This window comes from Onychomys torridus, chromosome 17 (assembly GCF_903995425.1).
Source record: "Onychomys torridus chromosome 17, mOncTor1.1, whole genome shotgun sequence".
NCBI lineage: Eukaryota > Metazoa > Chordata > Mammalia > Rodentia > Cricetidae > Onychomys > Onychomys torridus.
In genome coordinates this window covers 54,792,056-54,810,632 of record NC_050459.1, presented here as the reverse complement: position 1 = coordinate 54,810,632, position 18,577 = coordinate 54,792,056, and the positions used below count along the sequence as shown (strand labels likewise).

The 18,577-nt window shown below is 37.2% G+C and overlaps 2 long non-coding RNA genes across 4 annotated transcripts in view; both read right to left on the bottom strand.

Annotated features, from left to right (window-relative positions):
- Positions 1–621: 621 nt before the first annotated feature.
- On the bottom strand, positions 622–8,764 carry LOC118568862. 2 transcript variants are annotated; one of them, XR_004942994.1, is made up of 3 exons: positions 8,734–8,764; positions 8,064–8,202; positions 622–770 (listed from the first exon to the last, which is right to left on the bottom strand). It is a non-coding gene; the product is annotated as an uncharacterized LOC118568862 (long non-coding RNA). The 2 variants fall into 2 exon arrangements; XR_004942993.1 differs by lacking the exon at positions 622–770 and adding an exon at positions 3,117–3,235.
- A 32-nt stretch (positions 8,765–8,796) lies between these two features.
- Positions 8,797–18,577, bottom strand: part of LOC118568861 — a 77,343-nt gene continuing 67,562 nt past the window's right edge. For both annotated transcript variants that reach the window (XR_004942992.1, XR_004942989.1), the window contains one exon: positions 8,797–8,827. This is a non-coding gene — a long non-coding RNA (uncharacterized LOC118568861). The remainder of the gene's footprint in view (positions 8,828–18,577) is intronic.

The following is an 18,577-nucleotide window of genomic DNA, read 5'->3' as shown; positions in this document are numbered from 1 at the left end:
TTTTGTCAAAGAAAATGAACTACATATGTAGTGTCTATGATGCCCATCTTCCTCTTAGAAGTAAATCAGTGCTGCCAGGGGCAAATATGTCTCCTTGTCCAGGGAAGTCTAATTTTTTAAAACATTTTAAATGCCATATTCTGTAGGTCTTTGAATGTTATCTACCTAATTGAAATATATCTTTGTATACCTAGAAAACTTAACTAACATGACTATAAGTTTGATTATTATAGATGACTAATGTTAATCTGTATTTCTCAACTATACACTACAATTTCAAATGAGTTGCACAAACAAAATACTTTAAACAAGAGTAGAAATATACATATGTTATAACAAAATTAACTTTAAATTTGTATTAATTAACTAATCCATAGCAACCAAAACATTTTTTAAACAAGTTGTTGCTCTTTAAAAGTAGGTTAAGTAATCTACCCTTTCATCCTACCATATCTATATTATCTCCTTTTCTTCTTTAGAAAGAGATTGCATTTATAATCAACCACCTTTAAATAAAAAAATAAACATTTATAAATAATACTTTGGGAATTTGGATGTACCTTTTCATACTACTTCCTGCAGGTTGTGGGCCCTGGTAATCTTATGGGGATCCTGAGAAAATTACTGGAATAGTCTGTGAGGCTGCATTGTCTGAGACAGTTGCCTTGAAGCTAATCTGGGTGTTTTAATATCTGGAAACCTCTCAGGGCATCTTCCTTGATCAAACCTGATCCATCTTAACCTGGAAGGAATCCACAGCTTCTCATCTTCTGTGGAAAGAAAAACAGAACCTCTTTTACAAAGCCACATATCCTGAGACATAAATTTTGAAGTCAAGATACCTCTAAAAATATATAGATATAGATAGACAGATAGATAGATTTAACTCAGTAGACTTTATAATCAAATGTCTTTCTGTAGTTAAAAATCCCAAAGACAATATAATCCAGACTCTGTGTGTGATTTCCATTTTTATGTAGCTTAACTTTTATATTACTTTTACTTTCTCTTTAAAGACTTTACTTTTTAAAACTGTTTCTTCATATGACTGTCTATCCTCCTTTTCCTCTCTCTTCCAAGTCTACATGCATTTTTACACATAATGTAAGACATTTAGAGGCTTATTTCATCTGAATTTGTCCTTGTGTGAATCTATTGCTTTAAACTGCAAAGTGGCTAGGACAGAAGCAGCAGTCTTGGCTGCTGACATCACCCACCTCAGCTTCCCAGTATGGAGGAGTTTATTCACTGCCAGCTCTGGGAGCCATTATCTCCGCCAACTCTGAGAGGGAGTGGGTCTATGCCTCTATCAAGGAGTATGTAGCACAGAAACCTATCTATCTATCTATCTATCTATCTATCTATCTATCTATCTATCTATCTATTTGTATTAGCAAAATCTATAGCCACCATACACCATGCTGTGCAGGTTGGAGACGCTTTGGTGACAGTGGCAGGAATATGCCATGCTGCACTCAAGACCGTATACCTTGAACCCTTCATACTGTAGTTGAAGTCTGCATGCCATGGTGTATCTGTGCCTTGCCATCTCTGTATCTCAGCCCGCATGAAACATGAAGTAGAAAGCTGTTTTTTGGCTCCATTTATTGTGGGTTTAGAAGCCCTTTTTAAAGCTCTTTACACTTTATGGAAATTCAAGAGCCCCACATTAGCATGCCAAATGTAGCTGGAAGTTTTCCAGTGTCCCACCCAGCTCCACATGGTCCAGACAATTCTCTCTCACTCATGGTCTGGCAGCCACTTATAAAAAAAAAAAAATCACTCAGAAACTTTTATTAACTATAATTGCTAGGCCATTAGCTCAGGCCTATTACTGATTAGCTCTTACACTTAAACTAACCCATAATTTTTATATATGTTTAGCCATGTGGCTTGGTTCTGCCTTGATACCTTGCTTCCTCTGTGTCTGGTTAGTGACTCCTGACTCAGTTCTTCCTCTTCCCAGAATTCTCCTTGTCTGCTTGCCCTGCCTATACTTCCTGCCTAGCTACTGGCCAATCAGCATTTTATTTATCAACCAATCAGAGCAACACATATTCATAGCATATAGAATGATATCCCACAGCAAGATAACTTTTATAGTTAACATATGTATTGCATGCTAATGAATGATTACCTTTAGTTACTTGATATCTATCAATATTTTATAAATTGTGGCTCCTGACATTGGATCATTGGTTTGGACTGTGCTTAGATATACTGAAACTTCTATGAGGCAGATTAAATAAAATGTAACATTGAGTAATCTAGTCCTAAGAAAGAAGGTAATCTATACTCCTCTAGAAGAACAATGCTTTTATACTGTCTGGAATTTACCTCCATCTTTGCCATGACAAACAGAGCTTAATGAAGAGCAGGCTGACAACCAACATGCCTCGGGCACTTTTCTTTTAAGTAATAGACAAAATGGAGATCATCATAAGTAAGACTAAACAAAATGAAGAATATATCTGCCCATATAATTTTCTTCACTCACATTTAGTGCATCTTTGTTTTTTAATAATTGAGCTCAATACTTATTTTATTTATACTATATGTGCTTCATATTCATAGTGACTTCAGAAAGGTATACTTCAGTGTAACTGTTAATTTCTTAAAGCCCTGTTGAATAATGCACATAGAAAAGTGATGCATTTTTGTATGCAAAGAATATGGCACACATAAGTAGAAAAGTTTTTGCTAGGTTTTGCAATCATTTTCTGTCTATAGCAGTATCATTTCTATATCTACTGAATGTCATGCACATAATATATTGTCAGAAAATCATTGCAGTTAGTAAAGTTGAGGGGAATGTATGTGTGTCTTTAAAACTCTTTTTGTAGCTAGGTGGTGGTGGCACACACCTTTAATCCTGGCCCTTGGGAGGAAGAGGCAGGCAGAACTCTGTGAGTTCAAGGTCAGCTTGGTCTTCCCAGTGAGTTCCAGGACATCCAGAGCTGTTGTATAGAGAAACTCTATCTTGAAAGAAAAAGAAAAAGAAGAAAAAGAAAAACTCTTCCTATATTAAAAAGAGTTCAATCAAAAGAAGTATTATAGCTGAGAGAAAGAGAGATGCACGCACAATACACATTGTTTCAGTAATTACGTAACTGCCTTATGGAAATGCTTCCCTCACAGCGCACCATATTTCATTTTCCTTTTCTGAAAGTTATGTTATGTCATGGATCCTTCATGGTATCTTATGAGCCACTGTTTCTTCTCATTGAGGTCTACACTGTAGGATATGGACTGGTCACAGTTTCATCTTTGAAGTGTTGATGGCATATTTTTCAACTTAATATACAAATTGCATAATTTTAGGGCTTGAAAAATGCTAAATATTCTTTGAAAGGTTTAATTTTACTTCATCTTGGCCATATGTAAAATTTGGCTTAACTTGATTTCCACCAGGACCTTCCTTTATATATACAAAAGCATATCACCAGAAATAATCTAATAGAATGGAATTTTAGTACCATTAATGAATTATGCCTATGTATATGTGTGCATAAACATTCAAGCAGGAGATTTGAATAACTTGATATACTTACTGAGAACCAAACTCTCATTCTCTGCAAGAGCAGCAAGAATTCTTAAGTGCTGAACCCTTTCTCCAGCCCCTGTCCTACAATTATAAAGAACAAATTCTTGCCCCTTAAAAAAAGCTTTTCTCTTAAAAAATGTTATTAATAGTAGGATGTATTCCTAAGAGGATAAAAGACATAAATCTAATTTAAATTTAATTTTAATTTAAGATTTGATCTGTCCATTATGATTTCAAGAGATAATAGATAAAATTATTACATAGAGAAAATAATAAAGCAGTAATTCATATTTTATGCCCATGTTCACATACACAGAGCAAAAGTTTCATTTATCAAGTAGGTTTTGTTTTAGGAAATCTTCATATCTTCATCTGTGATAAAATTAAACAAAAGTACTGTCTCAGAGTTTTATTGCTATGAGGCAATACCATAACTATGGTAATTCTCATAAAAGAAAACATTTAATTGGAACTGGCTTACAGTTTCAGAGGTTTAGTTCATTCTCCTCATGGTGAGAAGCATGGCTTCATGCAGAAAGATACAGTGCTGTACTAGAAGCTAACAGTTTTATATCTCGATCCACAGGCAGCAAAACGAGACTGTGTACCACACTAGGCATAGCTTGAGCATATGAAACCTCAAAGTCCACCCCCACAGTAACACACTCCATCCAACAAGACCATATTTCCTAATAGTGCCACTCCCTATTGATCAAGCATTCAAACACATGAATCTTTGGGGGCAATGCTTTTTCAAACAACCACATTCCGCTATGGCCCCCATAGTCTTGTAGCCATAACATAATGGAAATGCATTTAGTCTACCCTCCAAAGCCCTGTAGTCTATCACAGTCTCAACAACATTTAAAAGGCCAAAGTTCAAAGTCTCTTCTGAGATTAACACAATTTACGAACTGTAATCTCCTGTAAAATAAATAAAAAAAAAAAAAAAACAGACTACATACTTCCAATATGTAATTCACAGGATATACATTACCATTCCAACATGGGGGAAGGGGAAGATAGTGAGGAAATACTGGGCCATAGAAAGACTGAAAACTAGACAGGCAAACTCTAAACCCTGGAACTTCATGTCTGATGTCAAAGTGCTCTTCAGATCTCAAATTCCTTTCATCTTTGTTGACTAAAATACACTTCTCTCTTTTGGGTTGGTTCCAATCTCTGTTAGCAGATATTCTTGTCAGGTATCCCATGGCTTTGGCATCTCTACCATCTTGCCACCTTCACAGCTTCACACACCAGCCTCTCTGAGCCTCCATGCATGGACACCCCTGCCACACACCTGTCTTCAGGATCTTTCCCTAGTCATGGAAGAAGATTTTATAATTCCTTTCTTCTATTCTTGACTCTAAATCCAAAATCACATGGCTGAAGCTACTTTCTGGGGCTGGAACTTGGCCCACTTGTTCACTACCTCTTCATCAGATTACTGTTTTCAATAGTTTCCATTATTGCTTATGTTTGGATATCCAGGAAATTTCTCAGAAGACCAGGCTAGCCTTGACCATAGAGATCTGCTTGCCACTATCTCCTGAGTTCCAGGATTTAAGGTGTACCACCATGCCTGGACCTAAGCTGCTCTTCAATTCATTTTCACAAGTTGGAAGCTTATCTCGATGGAGTCTTGCCCTGAGGTCACCACTCCCTTTATTCCATTTAATGTCAGGCTTTTCTTTAATCTGTTTGGCTCCTTGAACATTGGGTGTAGCTCCATTCCATCCCTGGTACTCTCCTTTACTTCAAATTCTACATTTTATGTACTTCTTTCTCAATTTGCTCCTTTTCATTATAGATATATGCATAACAGTTATCACTAACAACCACACAACAGAGTCAGTTCTAGACAGTTTTGAAATTTCCTCTGCTGATGAAATTAATCCCAAATTTCTCACTTTAGCCTCAGGCAGATTTTTTGAACAAGGGCAAAAATCAGCCACATTCTTTGCCAAAATATCACAAGAATGATCTCTATGCCACATATTAATTTTCTTCTCATCTGAAACTTCTTCATCAGGGCCCCTACAGTTCAAATCACCCTTAGCACCACTGTCTTCCGTTCTCCTACTAGTATAGCCCAATAAGCTCCACTTAAATTATTCAATTGTTTTTATAATCCAATGTCCCAAGGTCTACATTTCTCCAAACAAAAGCATAATAGGGATTATCACAACACCTAACTAATGGTTCGAACTTCTGTCTTAGTTACAGTTTCATTGCTGTGAAGATGCATCATGGTGGCTTGCAGTTTCCAAGGTTTAGTCTATTATCATCATGGTGAGAAGCATGGCTGCATGCAGGCAGACATGCTGATGGAGTAGGAGCTGAGAGTTCTACATCTTGATCCACAGGCAGCAGAAGACTGTGTACTCACTGCACTGGGTGTAGCTAGAGCATATGAAACCTCAAAGCTGACCCCACAGTGACACACTTCCTCTAACATGGCCACAGCTCCTAGTAGTGCCGCTCCACGTGGGTCATGCATTCAATCTCATGAGCCTATGGAGTCCATACCTATTCTAACTACCACAATTCCCTAATCAAAAATACTTTCATAAGTTTATGGAAACTATTAGCTACAATCATATATATATAACATATATAATTATAAATACAATCACATATATATGTAGTTTATTATTTATACATGCATATGTGTATATTATACACAAAGATTACATATGATGTATTATATATAGTACATGTACATATAATAAACTAATATTAATTCAAGTTGAATATATTAAACTATTAGATGATAATGCATTATGAAATTTGGGGAAAAAAAGTCAGGAGTGATTTTTATCAGACAAAAGATTTGATAAAGATTTTAGCAGCTTAACACGGACCTGTTACATAACAATTGATATTTTGAGCCTTAATATCTTAAATGGCTATACAAATGAAGTGCAATTAGGACTAAGTGATACAGTCAGCTGGACTTGACATGTACACATGTAGAATAGCTACTCAAGAAAGCAATGTAGAAGGATCCCCAGATCCCATATGTGGCACACTAGCACTCACAACTGAATAAACCCTGGGGAGAGATAGTGAGAAAGATTCTCTATAAAAGTTACCACAAAGGTTAACATAGGTAAATAATAGAATTGATAATGCATTTCATAGATTGTGACTTTTGGTCCTTGTTCTCTGGTTTGATTTAGAGATATAGATCTTCTGCCAGAACACTCATGTATGCTAACCTTGGCATCAGTTCTGGAACATTGCATTAGTCATATGTCACAGATGTAATCCATAATTGGTAGATATACTTATGACAATAATAAAGTGTTATATTCTAGGGAAATACTATGGTCTAAAAAGATATTTTTTTAATGCCATTGAGTCCTAATTGGTAATTGTTTGCTTCATTTTCTGAGACTAGCATCCTCTTCAAACAGATTCCAGAAGAATTGGAAAGGGGGTGAGACAGAAAGAGAAATGGGGTTGGGGATATTGAAAAAAGACTAATGTTCATTATATAAATGTAGAAAACTATCAAACAATAAAGGAAAATGTTGAAATATAAAATTTTTATCTAATTTCATAGGCAACTGTCAATTGAACTATTATATTTCTTTGAAGACCGGGTCAAGAAATCCATATATATGTTACAGAATTAAGGTAAAAGGATCTGCTTCAGGATAAGCTTATTATGTATCCTGGAATTTATCTGTGAGCTTGGATTGCTTTGAAGGATTTGATGATATTTTCCTAAGCTCTCATAGACAATAATTTTTTTCAAAACAAGATTAAAATCTATGAATATGATACTGTTTATATGGATGTATTTAGTAGCATTTTTTGCATTCTTGTGTATTTATTGGTGCTCTCTGCTTCATTTGGCCCTCATGTGTACTTCCCAAGTACATATTCATGATCATCTAATAGATAATAATTTAAGGAATTTAAAATAAACATAGAAATTATTATTCATGCATCATGAATATCATTAGAGGTTGTTATTATTTGCTTTTATATATTTTATGAAAACAATGTGGCATGAAAAATTAGAGATACTGTAGAAATAGAAACATTTTATACTCTTAAAACATGGTTTTGAAATAATCTTTGCTTTTCTTTAGCCTTTGAGATTAAGGTAGTTTTAGTGAAAGAAAGAAAGAAAACAAAATTTCAACATTTCAGGTGAATTACAAAGTAAGACCACTTATAGTATGACACAGTTTGTTTTATAAATTAATTATACTTTCATTTACTATCACTGTTACTACTATCAAATGTGCTCAGACATATAACTTAACTGTACGTGTAGAATAATCTACTAACACAGCAACAGGGGAAATCTTAATAACTGCGGCCTTCTTTTAGAAGTTATTTCATTGCTGTATTTAGATGATTTTTATTTAATAATGAAGTTTTCCTAGGAATATATATATATATTCCTCCTCTTACAATATAAATATTCATTTTCTGTGGATCTATTTCTGAGAATTTCCTACATATTAAAAACTGTTTATAACTTAATGTCAGTACCCACCTTGAATCCCCAGTAATCTCTGAACATGCCTGTGAACAGAACAGTGAAACGTGCCTCTGGATGAATTCCAACTTCACTAGAACAATGGCAGTAGAATGAGGGCCGGGGGTCATGATGCTTGCTCATCTTTATTAGCTCACTGTAAATTAGAATTTTCTATATGAGTGTTTTTTTTTTTAATGTTGATTCAAGACTTGGGACCATGTTTTTTTGTTTTGTTTTGTTTTAGATTTGTTTATTATGTATGCAATGTTCTGTCAGCATGCTGGAAGAGGGCACTCAATCTCATTATAGACAGCTGTAAGCCACCATGTGGTTTCTGGGAATTGAACTCAGCAACTCTGGAAGAGTAGCCAATGCAGTCTGAGCCATTTCTCCAGACCCCTATATGAATGCTTTTCATGCCATAAATTTTGCATTCTTGTATGTTGTCTCAACTAAGTGTATCAGGCTCTACTGACTCCTCACAGGAGGCCTTGCCATAGAAGTGGTGGGAATGGGGGTTGGGATGGGAAGGAAGGCTGGGGAATGGGAGGAGGGAGGGGATGGGATCTCTGGTTGGTATGTAAAATGAGTAGAAAATTTCTTAATAATAATAATAATAATAATAATAATCAAGAAAGAAATTAAAGACTTCTTAGAATTTAATGAAAGTAAATGCACAACATACCCAAGCAGCCAGATGTCCCTGTTGTCAGGGAACATTTCACCCTTCTGTGGTCTTTGATGGAGTTGAAGTCTATATAGTCATAGTTGAAGTTTTCCTTAGATAAAAATAAAAGGTAAATTGGGTATAAAACTTTAGACTCACAAAGATAAGATAAATAATAGTGTTTTCTCTAAATTTGCCAAATACAAATGGACTGCATATTATAAATGTAATTCTTAAATAATAACTGTTTTGTTGTATATACTTTTACTATGTTAAAATTAAAACCTTTATTTTTAATTAGACAAAAATGGGAAGTATGGAGTATTCCTTTATGCTGTGTAAACATGTCACTGTGATTGGTCTAATACAGAAGCTGACTGGCCAATAGCTGGACAGCATAAAGATAGGAGGATAATTAGACTAAGGACACTGAGAAGAAAGGATAAGTCAGAGGAGTCACCAGGAGACACAAAGGGAGCAAGACATGCTAGAGAACAGATGAAGCCACAAGCCATGTGATAATACATAAATTAATACAAATGGAATAATTTAAGTTGTAAGAGCTAGTTAGTAACAAGCCTGAGCTATAGGCCGAGCATGTATAATTAAATCTCCATGCCAGTTATTTGGGGACTGGTGGGCAGAAAAGAAAAATCTGCCTGCACTCTATCATATCACAAGGACACATGCTCTACTATGTTCATAGCAACTTTAATTACATTAGCCGAAAACTGTAAGAAACCTAGATGTCCCTCAAACCTAGAATGGATAAAGTAAATGCGGTACATTTACACAATGGAGTATTATTCATCTGTTAAAAACAATGACATCATGAAGCTTGCAGGCAAATGGGAAGAACTAGAACATATCATCCTGAGGGAGATACTGAGACCCAGAGAAACAAACATGGTATGTACTCACTTAAAAATGGACATTAGCTATAAAATAGAAGATAACCATGCTATAATCCACAGACCCAGTGAAGCTAAGTAACAAAGACAGCACCAGGTAGGGCAATTGCTTCTGCCTGGGAAGAGGAAATAGAATAGATTTTGCAGGTGGACTGGAGATGGGTAGGGGTAAGGGATCAGGTAGAAGGAATTAAGGGAGAGAGTAGTGGAACAGATAACTGGAAAAGGGGACTATTTCAGGGCAAGGTAGAAATCTAGTGCAATAGAAGCTCCCAGGAATATACAGGGGTGATCTTGACTAAGACTCTTAGCAATAGGGGATCATAGCCTAAACTTTCCATCTCCTGTAAACAAGCAAGACCTCTAGCAGAGAGATCCTTACACCAATCCAGCCATATACCCTTGAACCTACAAATTATCCTGCCTACAAGATGTGCTAGGATAAAGGTGGTGTAGAAATTGGAGGAACTGTCAACCAATGGCTGGTCCAGCATATGAGGAAGCCCACACCTGGCATTGCCAGGAGCCCCAGGACCCAGAGACTGAATAGCCCAGAGACCTAGGAAAGGACTAAACATGACTGGCAATAAAAAATTCAATGTAATGATGTCTAATCATATTCTGCTATACTCATAGATTGGTACCTAGCCCAATTGTCATCACAGAGGCTTCATCCAGCAACTGGTGGAGGCATAAGTAAATCCACAGCCCAGCATTAGGCCAAGCTACAGGAATCCTGTGGCAATGGGGCAGGAGGGATTTTAAGAGCCAGAAGTGTCAAGGACATCACAAAAAAAATCCACAGAATCAGCCACCTGAATGTATAGTGTCTCACAAAGACTGAACCAATAACCAGGGAGCCTGCATGGGGACTGACCTAGGCTAGGCCCTCTGCATATATGATTCAGTTATATAGCCTGGTCTTCTTGTGGGACTCCTAACAGTGGGAGCAGAAGCTGTCTCTCACTCTTTTGCTGGCTTTAGGACCATATTCCTTATACTGGGTTGCCTTGTTCAGCCTTATTATGAGGGGAGGAGCCTAGTCTTGCAGCTACTTGATATGCAGTGTTTGGTTGATATCCATGGGACAACTGCACTTTTCTGAATAGAAATGGGGGAGGAGTTGGCTAGGAGAGAGGACAGTTGTGGGGGAAGAATTGGGAAGAGAGAAGGGAGAAGAGATTGTAGTCAGGATGTAAAAATAATTATTATTAATAATAATAACAATGAAATCATTAAAATTGAAAAAGAGCTTTCAATATGACCATTTTGAAGCAAGAGAGGGGTTTCTTTTTTATCAATAAACAACTTCCTTATATTAAAAATGACTTACAAAATGAAACATACATACGTTGCCACGCCCATGACGGTGTCGCCTGCGTGACAAATGCCTTGGATAAGGTAGTTACGTGAGAAAGGGGGGCTCGCGGCCCTCGGGTCTATGCCCCCGGCGACCCCTCATCAATTTGCCCGAATCAAGGTGCCAGGCTACATGGAACCACGCAGATCTGCTTGCAGAGGCTGGCTGGCACTCTGCCTTCTTCTCTTTGCAGCTGTAATTATTGTTGTTTCCTTGTGTATTAATTCCAAGAAGTTAACTCTTAATGTTCCTGATGTGCCCCATAAAGAGAGTAATGATTCCTCAAAAGTGGCTTCAATACCCCCACCTATGATTCAAGCTCTTAGGCCAACAGTTCAAGAGGGTCCCTAAAGTTTGGAGGAATTCATGAATGATTTAGAGCAGAAAGAACTTATGATTCAGAAGGACGAAGACTCTAGTGAAGAGAGAATGAAAGTAAAGGTACAGGCACTCATAGGCAATTCACACGCGCAGCCGACAGCAGCTGCGAGGAAGCAGTTACAGGAATTAGTCATTCCTATAAGAATTATTCAGGGACAAATAAAGTTTCTCATCAAGGGTCGATGGTGGCAACCCCCTAACTTTAATCTTAGATATAATAATTATTTAGAGCCATTACCTTTTACAGGAGCTTATGATGTACATGGGAACCGATGTGTGAATCATAATGGTATGAAAACAGAATGGCATAAGTTACAGTTCATGGAAAGATTAGCTAGGTACCGACCCCCCTGGTGCCTTCTCACCCACAGGTAAAGGTTAAAATATTTTCACACAAATGAAACCATGGTTAGAACAATGATGGAAAGGGTTTAATTTTGATACAGAACAAAGGTGTAGAAGGAAAACTACAGCTAGGGCCGTAATGTTCTCTGTCCAGATGAGGAACCACAAAAGAAAAAGTAAAGGCTATACTCATGAGATCTGTTAATCATTCTGAGAAAAGTGTGTAACTACATTGTTGATTCTATGTCTATGACCCTACTGGCCGATTGCCATGTTTCCTCAAATGACTGTATAAAATTCACTGCTTGGTCTGAGTAAAATTGCAGCAGCTTCACAACATACTCTCATGTCTGTGGCTGTCTGTCATTCGCCGAATCCCACTTATCCTGAGTACCTTCACCCCGTTCTCCCTCGGTCTGGTGGTCTAGCTGAGATCCAGTCCGCGGCAATACGTGACACAAAGGCAATGAAATAGTAAAAAGAGTATATTGAAGGAGCCATATTGCCATATAAACTTTCTATTTTAACTAATAAAAAATCTGAATTTGTCAACAATTGGACTCCTGGAGCTACACCAGGGGCCTGGCCAAGGATCTCTGCATCCAATACCATCAGTTATTGGATGAGAGTTCTAGCATGACAGTTAGGGTGTTTGGCTATCCAATAACCAGACAAGGTCAGTTCAGGATTTCTCTCGCCCATTGCCAGCAGTCTACAGAGGATGTATCATTGTGGATTTCAGGGGACCTCTCCAGCACTCTGCCTATTCCTGTTCTCATGTGGTCTTCATTTATCATGGTCTGTTATTCTTTATTCTCCCTTTCTGTTCTTGATCCAGCTGGGATCTCCTGCTCCCCTAAGCTCTTTCCCTCAAACCTTGCCCTTCATTACCACCACTCACATCCAAGTTGTTCATGTAGATCTCATCCATTTCTCTGTCATTGGTTGAACCTTGTGTCTTTCTTAGGGTCTTATTTTCTAGGTAGCCTCCCTGGAGTTGTGAGTAGCAGTCTAGTCATCTTTGTTTTACATCTAGTATCCTACTATGAGTGAGTACATTCCATGTTTGTCTTTCTGAGTCTGGGTTACCTCACTCAGGATGATTTTTTTTCTCGATTCATCCATTTGCCTGCAAACCTTATGATGTTGTTGTTTTTCTCTGCTGAGTAGTATCCATTGTGTATATGGACCACATTTTCTTTATCCATTCTTCAGTTGAAGGGCATCTAGGTTGTTTCCAGGTTCTGGCTATTACAAACAATGCTGATATGAACATAGCTGAGCAAATGCCCTTGTGGTATGATTGAGCACTCCTTGGGTATATGCCCAAGAGTGCTACAGCTGGGTCTTGGGGGAGATGGATTCCCAATTTTCTAAGGAAGTGCCATATTGATTTCCAAAGTGGCTGTACAAGCTTGCATTCCCACCAGCAGTGGAAGAGAGTTCCCCTTGTTCCACATCTTCTCCAGCATAAGCAGTCTTCAGTGATTTTGATCTTAGCCATTCTGACAGGTGTAAGGTGGTATCTCAGATTTGTTTTGATTTGCATTTCCTGGATAATTGTGGATGTTGTGCAATTCCTTAAATGTCTTTCAGCCATTTGAATCTCATCTGTTGAGAATTCTCTGTTTAGTTCTATAGTCCATTTCTTAATTGGACTGTTGGGCAATTCGATGTCTAATTTCTTGAGTTCTTTATATATTCTGGATATCAGCCCTCTGTCAGATGTGGGGTTGGTGAAGACCTTTTCCCATTCTGTAGGCTGTCGCTTTGTCTTGTTGACCATGTGCTTTGCTCTACAAAAGCTTCTCAGTTTCAACAGGTCCTATTGATTGATTGTTTCTCTCAGTGCCTGTGTTACTGGTGTTATATTTAGGAAGTGATCTCCTATGCCAATGTATTCAAGACTACTTCCTACTTTCTCTTCTATCAGGTTCAGAGTAGCTGGATTTATGTTGAGGTCTTTGATACACTTGGATTTAAGTTTTGTGCACGGTGACAGATATGGATCTATTTGCAGCCTTCTACACATTGACATCCTGTTATGCCAGCACCATTTGTTGAAGATGCTTTCTTTTTTCCATTGTACATTTTTGGCTTCTTTGTCAAAAATTATATGTTCATAGGTGTGCGGCTTAATGTCAGGGTATTCAATTCAATTCCATTGGTCCACATGTCAGTTTTTATGCCAGTACCAAGCTGTTTTTATTCTGGTATCTCTATAGTAGAGCTTGAGGTCGGGGATTGTGATGCCTCCAGAGGTTGTTTCATTGTACAGGATTCTTTTGGCTATCCTGGGTTTTTTGTTTTTCCATATGAACTTGAGTATGATTCTTTCCAGATCTGTGAAGAATTGTGTTGGTAATTTGATGGGGATTGTGTTGAATCTGTAGATTGCTTTTGGTAAGACTGCCAATTTTACTATGTTAATCTTGCCTATCCATGAACATGGGAGATCTTTCCATTTTCTGACATCTTCTTCCATTTCTTTTTTCAGGGACTTAAAGTTCTTGTCATATAGTTCCTTCACATTCTTAGTTAGAGTAACCCCAAGGTATTTTACATCATTTGTGGCTATTGTAAAGGGTGATGTATCTCTGATTTCCTTCTCAGCCTGTTTGTCTATTGTGTATAGGAGGGCTACTGATTTTTTTGAGTTGATCTTGTATCCTGCTATGTTGCTGAAGGTTTTTATTAGCTGTATCAGTTCCTTGGTTGAATTTTTGGGGTCACTCATGTATACTATCATTTCATCTGCAAATAGGGAAAGCTTGACTTCTTCCTTTCCAATTTGTATCCCCTTAATCTCCTTATGTTGTCTTATAGCTCTGACCAGAACTTCAAATACTATATTGAATAAGTAGGGGGAGAGGGGACAGCCTTGCCTTGTTCCTGATTTTACTGGTATTGCTTTGAGTTTCTCTCCATTTAATTTGATGTTGGCTGTTGGCTTGCTGTAGATTGCCTTTATTATGTTTAGGTATGTTCCCTGTATTCCTGATCACTTCAAGACCTTTATCATGAAGGGATGTTGGATTTTGTCAAATGCATTTTCTGGGTCTCGTGTGATGATCATGTGGTTTTTTCCTTTGAGTTTGTTTTTATGTTGTGTTACATTGACAGACTTTCGTATTTTGTACCACCCTTGCATCCCTGGGATGAAGCCTACTTGATCATGGTGGATAATTGTTTTGATGTGTTCTTGGAGTCTGTTTGCCAGTATTTTATTGAGTATTTTTGCATCAATGTTTATGAAGGAGTTTGGTCTTGTAGTTCTCTTTCATTGTTGCATCTTTGTTTGGTTTAGGAATCAGGGTAATTGTAGTCTCATAGAAGGAGTTTGGTAATATTCCTTCTGCTTCCATTGTGTGCAGTGCGAATTGTTGCGATCAAGATTGGAAAAAACACAGGGACAAATAGCCAAACTAATGGAAACACATGAACTATGAACCAAAACCTGTGGAGCCCCCAACTGGATCAGGCCATCTGGATAAGTGAGACAATTGAATTGCTTGAACTGTTTGGGAGGCACCCAGGCAGTGGGACTGGGACCTGTCCTTAGTGCAGGAGCTGGCTCATTGGAACCTGGGGCTTATGCAGGGACACTTTGCTCAGCCTGGAAGGAGGGGACTGGACCTGCCTGTACTGAATCTACCAGGTTGAGCTGAATCCCCAGGGGAGTCTTGGCCCTGGAGGAGATGGGAATGAGGGGTAGGGGCTGGGGAAAGTGGGGGGGGGGGGGGGAGTGGGGAGGACAGGGGAATCTATGGCTGATATGTAAAATAAAAACACAAATATCCAGATTAAAAAATAATAAAATAAATATATTTTTTAAATATCTGAATTTAAAATAGACCATAATTTCTTTTTGTTGTTTTTGTTTTGTTTTTTATTATTATTAAGAAATTTTCAATTCATTTTACATACTAACCACAGATCCTCCTCTCCTTTCTCCTCCTTTCCCCAAGCCTTTCCCCCTCCCTAAAACCAACTCCCCCTTCTCACCTCCTCCAAAGCAAGTTCTCCCATGGGGAGTCAGCAGAGCCTGGCACATTCAGTTGAAGCAGGTCCAAGCCCCTTCCCACTGTACCAAGCATGTGCAAGGTGTCCCACCATAGGTACTGGGCTCCAAAAATCCTGCTCATGCACCAGGGACAGATCTTGATCCCACTGCCTGGAGGCCCCCTAAACAGTTCAAGTTAAACAACTGTCTCACCTACCCAGAGGGCCTAGTCCAGTACCATGGGGGGGGGGATCCACAATTCATGAGTTTCCACTAGTCTGGCTGGCCATCTCTGTAGGATTCCCCATCATGATTGTGATGTCTCTTGCTCATAGACTCCCTCCTCTCTCTTATCTATTCAACTCCTGGAGCTTGGCCTGCCACCAGGGCCTGGATCTCTGCATGTGCTTCTGTCAGTTACTGGATGAAGGCTTATGATGACAGGGTATTCACTAATCTGATTACTGAGTAGGCCAGTTCAGGCACCCTCTCAACTATTGCTAGTAGTCTAAGGTGGGATTATCCTTGTGAATTCCTAGGAACTAAAAACACTAAAAATATCACAATTGACTATTTCCTTAAGGGATTAATGCAATAGTTGGTCTTATGATTATTCACATTCAAGGTCCTCAGGAAGGACAGACTAGAATTTCTCAGAACTGAAGCTTCAGTCCAGGGATAATAGTTCAAGAAAGCGCCAGCTATGCAATTACAACTTCTCAAATGATTGACTCAGGGCCACCAACCTGATTCAGAATAATCTCTCTTAAACTTACTAAGGACTTAAACTGCAAAGTACCTTTGCCAAGATGTCAATTTGGTTGAATAGCTAGGATTTCTTTTTCCTAGCCAACATAGCATAATAAAGACACCAAGATCTGCTTTTTCATTTTGTATTTTGCTTTGTGTTTTTTATAATCACAATTATGTTTAATTACATAATTCTAAATTCATTGGTCTGTAACAATTGTCTCAATAAAGAGTAATTAAGACCCCCAAATCACACTTTGGGATAACTTTTTTGTAGGCAATAGCATTATATGTATAGAAAATCCAGGATATTATGAATAATTTTAAAAATTAGATGAAATTAGCAAAATCATTAAACTTAAGATGCTTTTGTAAGAATGAATTTATTATATATACATTAAATAAACTTATAAAAATATTTTGTGTTGGATACTTGCTACTTATTTTACCTGCTCTGTGGTCAGACAAATAAATATAAACAGAGGCTTATGAGTAACAAAAACATACTTCATTGTTCCAGTGACTGGGAACTCATGGTAAAGGGAGCTGTTGATTTAGTGTCCACAACTGGGTTTATAGATATTCTGTAATGCAGCTATAAAATCATGTGATGAAAGAGACAAAGGGTACCTCCAGAGCTTCCTCTATGAGGGAACAGATCCTATTCATCTGATCCACAAGTTCAAGACTTACTTGTATTCTACCTCTCTTAAAAATTCTATTGTATTGGGGATGAAATTCTAATACGTGAATTTTTAAAGATTGCACAGAAAATGCAGTTAGATTTAATATCACCATAACACAAGAATTTCTGTTCATCTAAAATTAACATTCTAATAAGGTAAAGAAACTTCTTAGACAGTGAGACTATTTATTACTCATGTGATCATTAGAGGAATACATCTAGAGTATATAATGAAAGACAATTTCATAACAGAAGAGCTATATAATTTATAAACTAACCATTTAATGAAAGATAATAGGCACATTTCCAATATACACATAGCAATGAAAGAGGAATACAAAATATATTTTTTCAATATAGTTGAAGAAATAAGTAAATGAAAGATAAATGAACAGATGGATGTTGGCTGAATTGTATGGATAGACACAAACAAAATATAGACATACATGTATATTAGAAAATAAGAAAATTAATAAATCAACGCTCTATCAATGTTAATAAATAAATAATAGATGGTATAGAGTTCAGAATAATACAAAGAAATAAAGTAAATGTGTTACAACCTTATTAAAAAGCAAAGGAAGCTTAATTCTTTGTAAGGAATACTATTGCATAAGGCCTACTAGAAAAAGAAGTCAATAAGAAGTAAAATTTAATAAGCAATATGGAAGAAAACATATAAATTATTTTAAATAGAATAAGTCAAAATTTAACCATTCAATGAGAAACAGACAGAAAAAAAATCAAATATAGCCAACAAGAGGTATATCCAAAACGAGAACATTAACTGAAAAATCTATTGAATTAATAAGTTTAATAGGATATTTTGTAAGATGACTTTATAAAAGGTCTTTAGCAGTTCACATACTGAGGACAATTAGGCATTCTTTCCTGAAAATAAAATTTGAGGTATATAGCCAGAAATAAACTTGTCAAGGTTTGCAATTATAGAGAGAATTCTGTGATAATATTAAAGTCATGAGAGAAGAATGAACAATTTGACTAAATGCCGAAACAAAGGGAAAATTAAACTGCAATACCACATGATTACTTTCAAGTTAAAGATTCATCTTTTGGTTAATTACCTGTATGTGTGTATATTCTTGTTTGTGGGTATGTATAAATGAATGCAGGTGCTCTCACAGGCCAGAGGTTTCCCAGATGAACTAAATTTACAGGAAGTTTTGAGATGTGCCCCAAGATGGGTGCTGGGAACCTAACTCAGGTTTTCAACAACAGTAGTGCATGCTCTTAACTGTTGAGCCACGTGTCCAGTGCATAGTTCTTCCAATTTAACTTATGAAGAAAAAAACTTGATATAGCTTTCAAAGTAATTGTTCACAAATGTGTAAGTTTACTCTAATGTTCCCATGAAATCAGAAAACCAACATTTCATGGCCTTTTGAAGGAAAGGAATGGGTGAATTG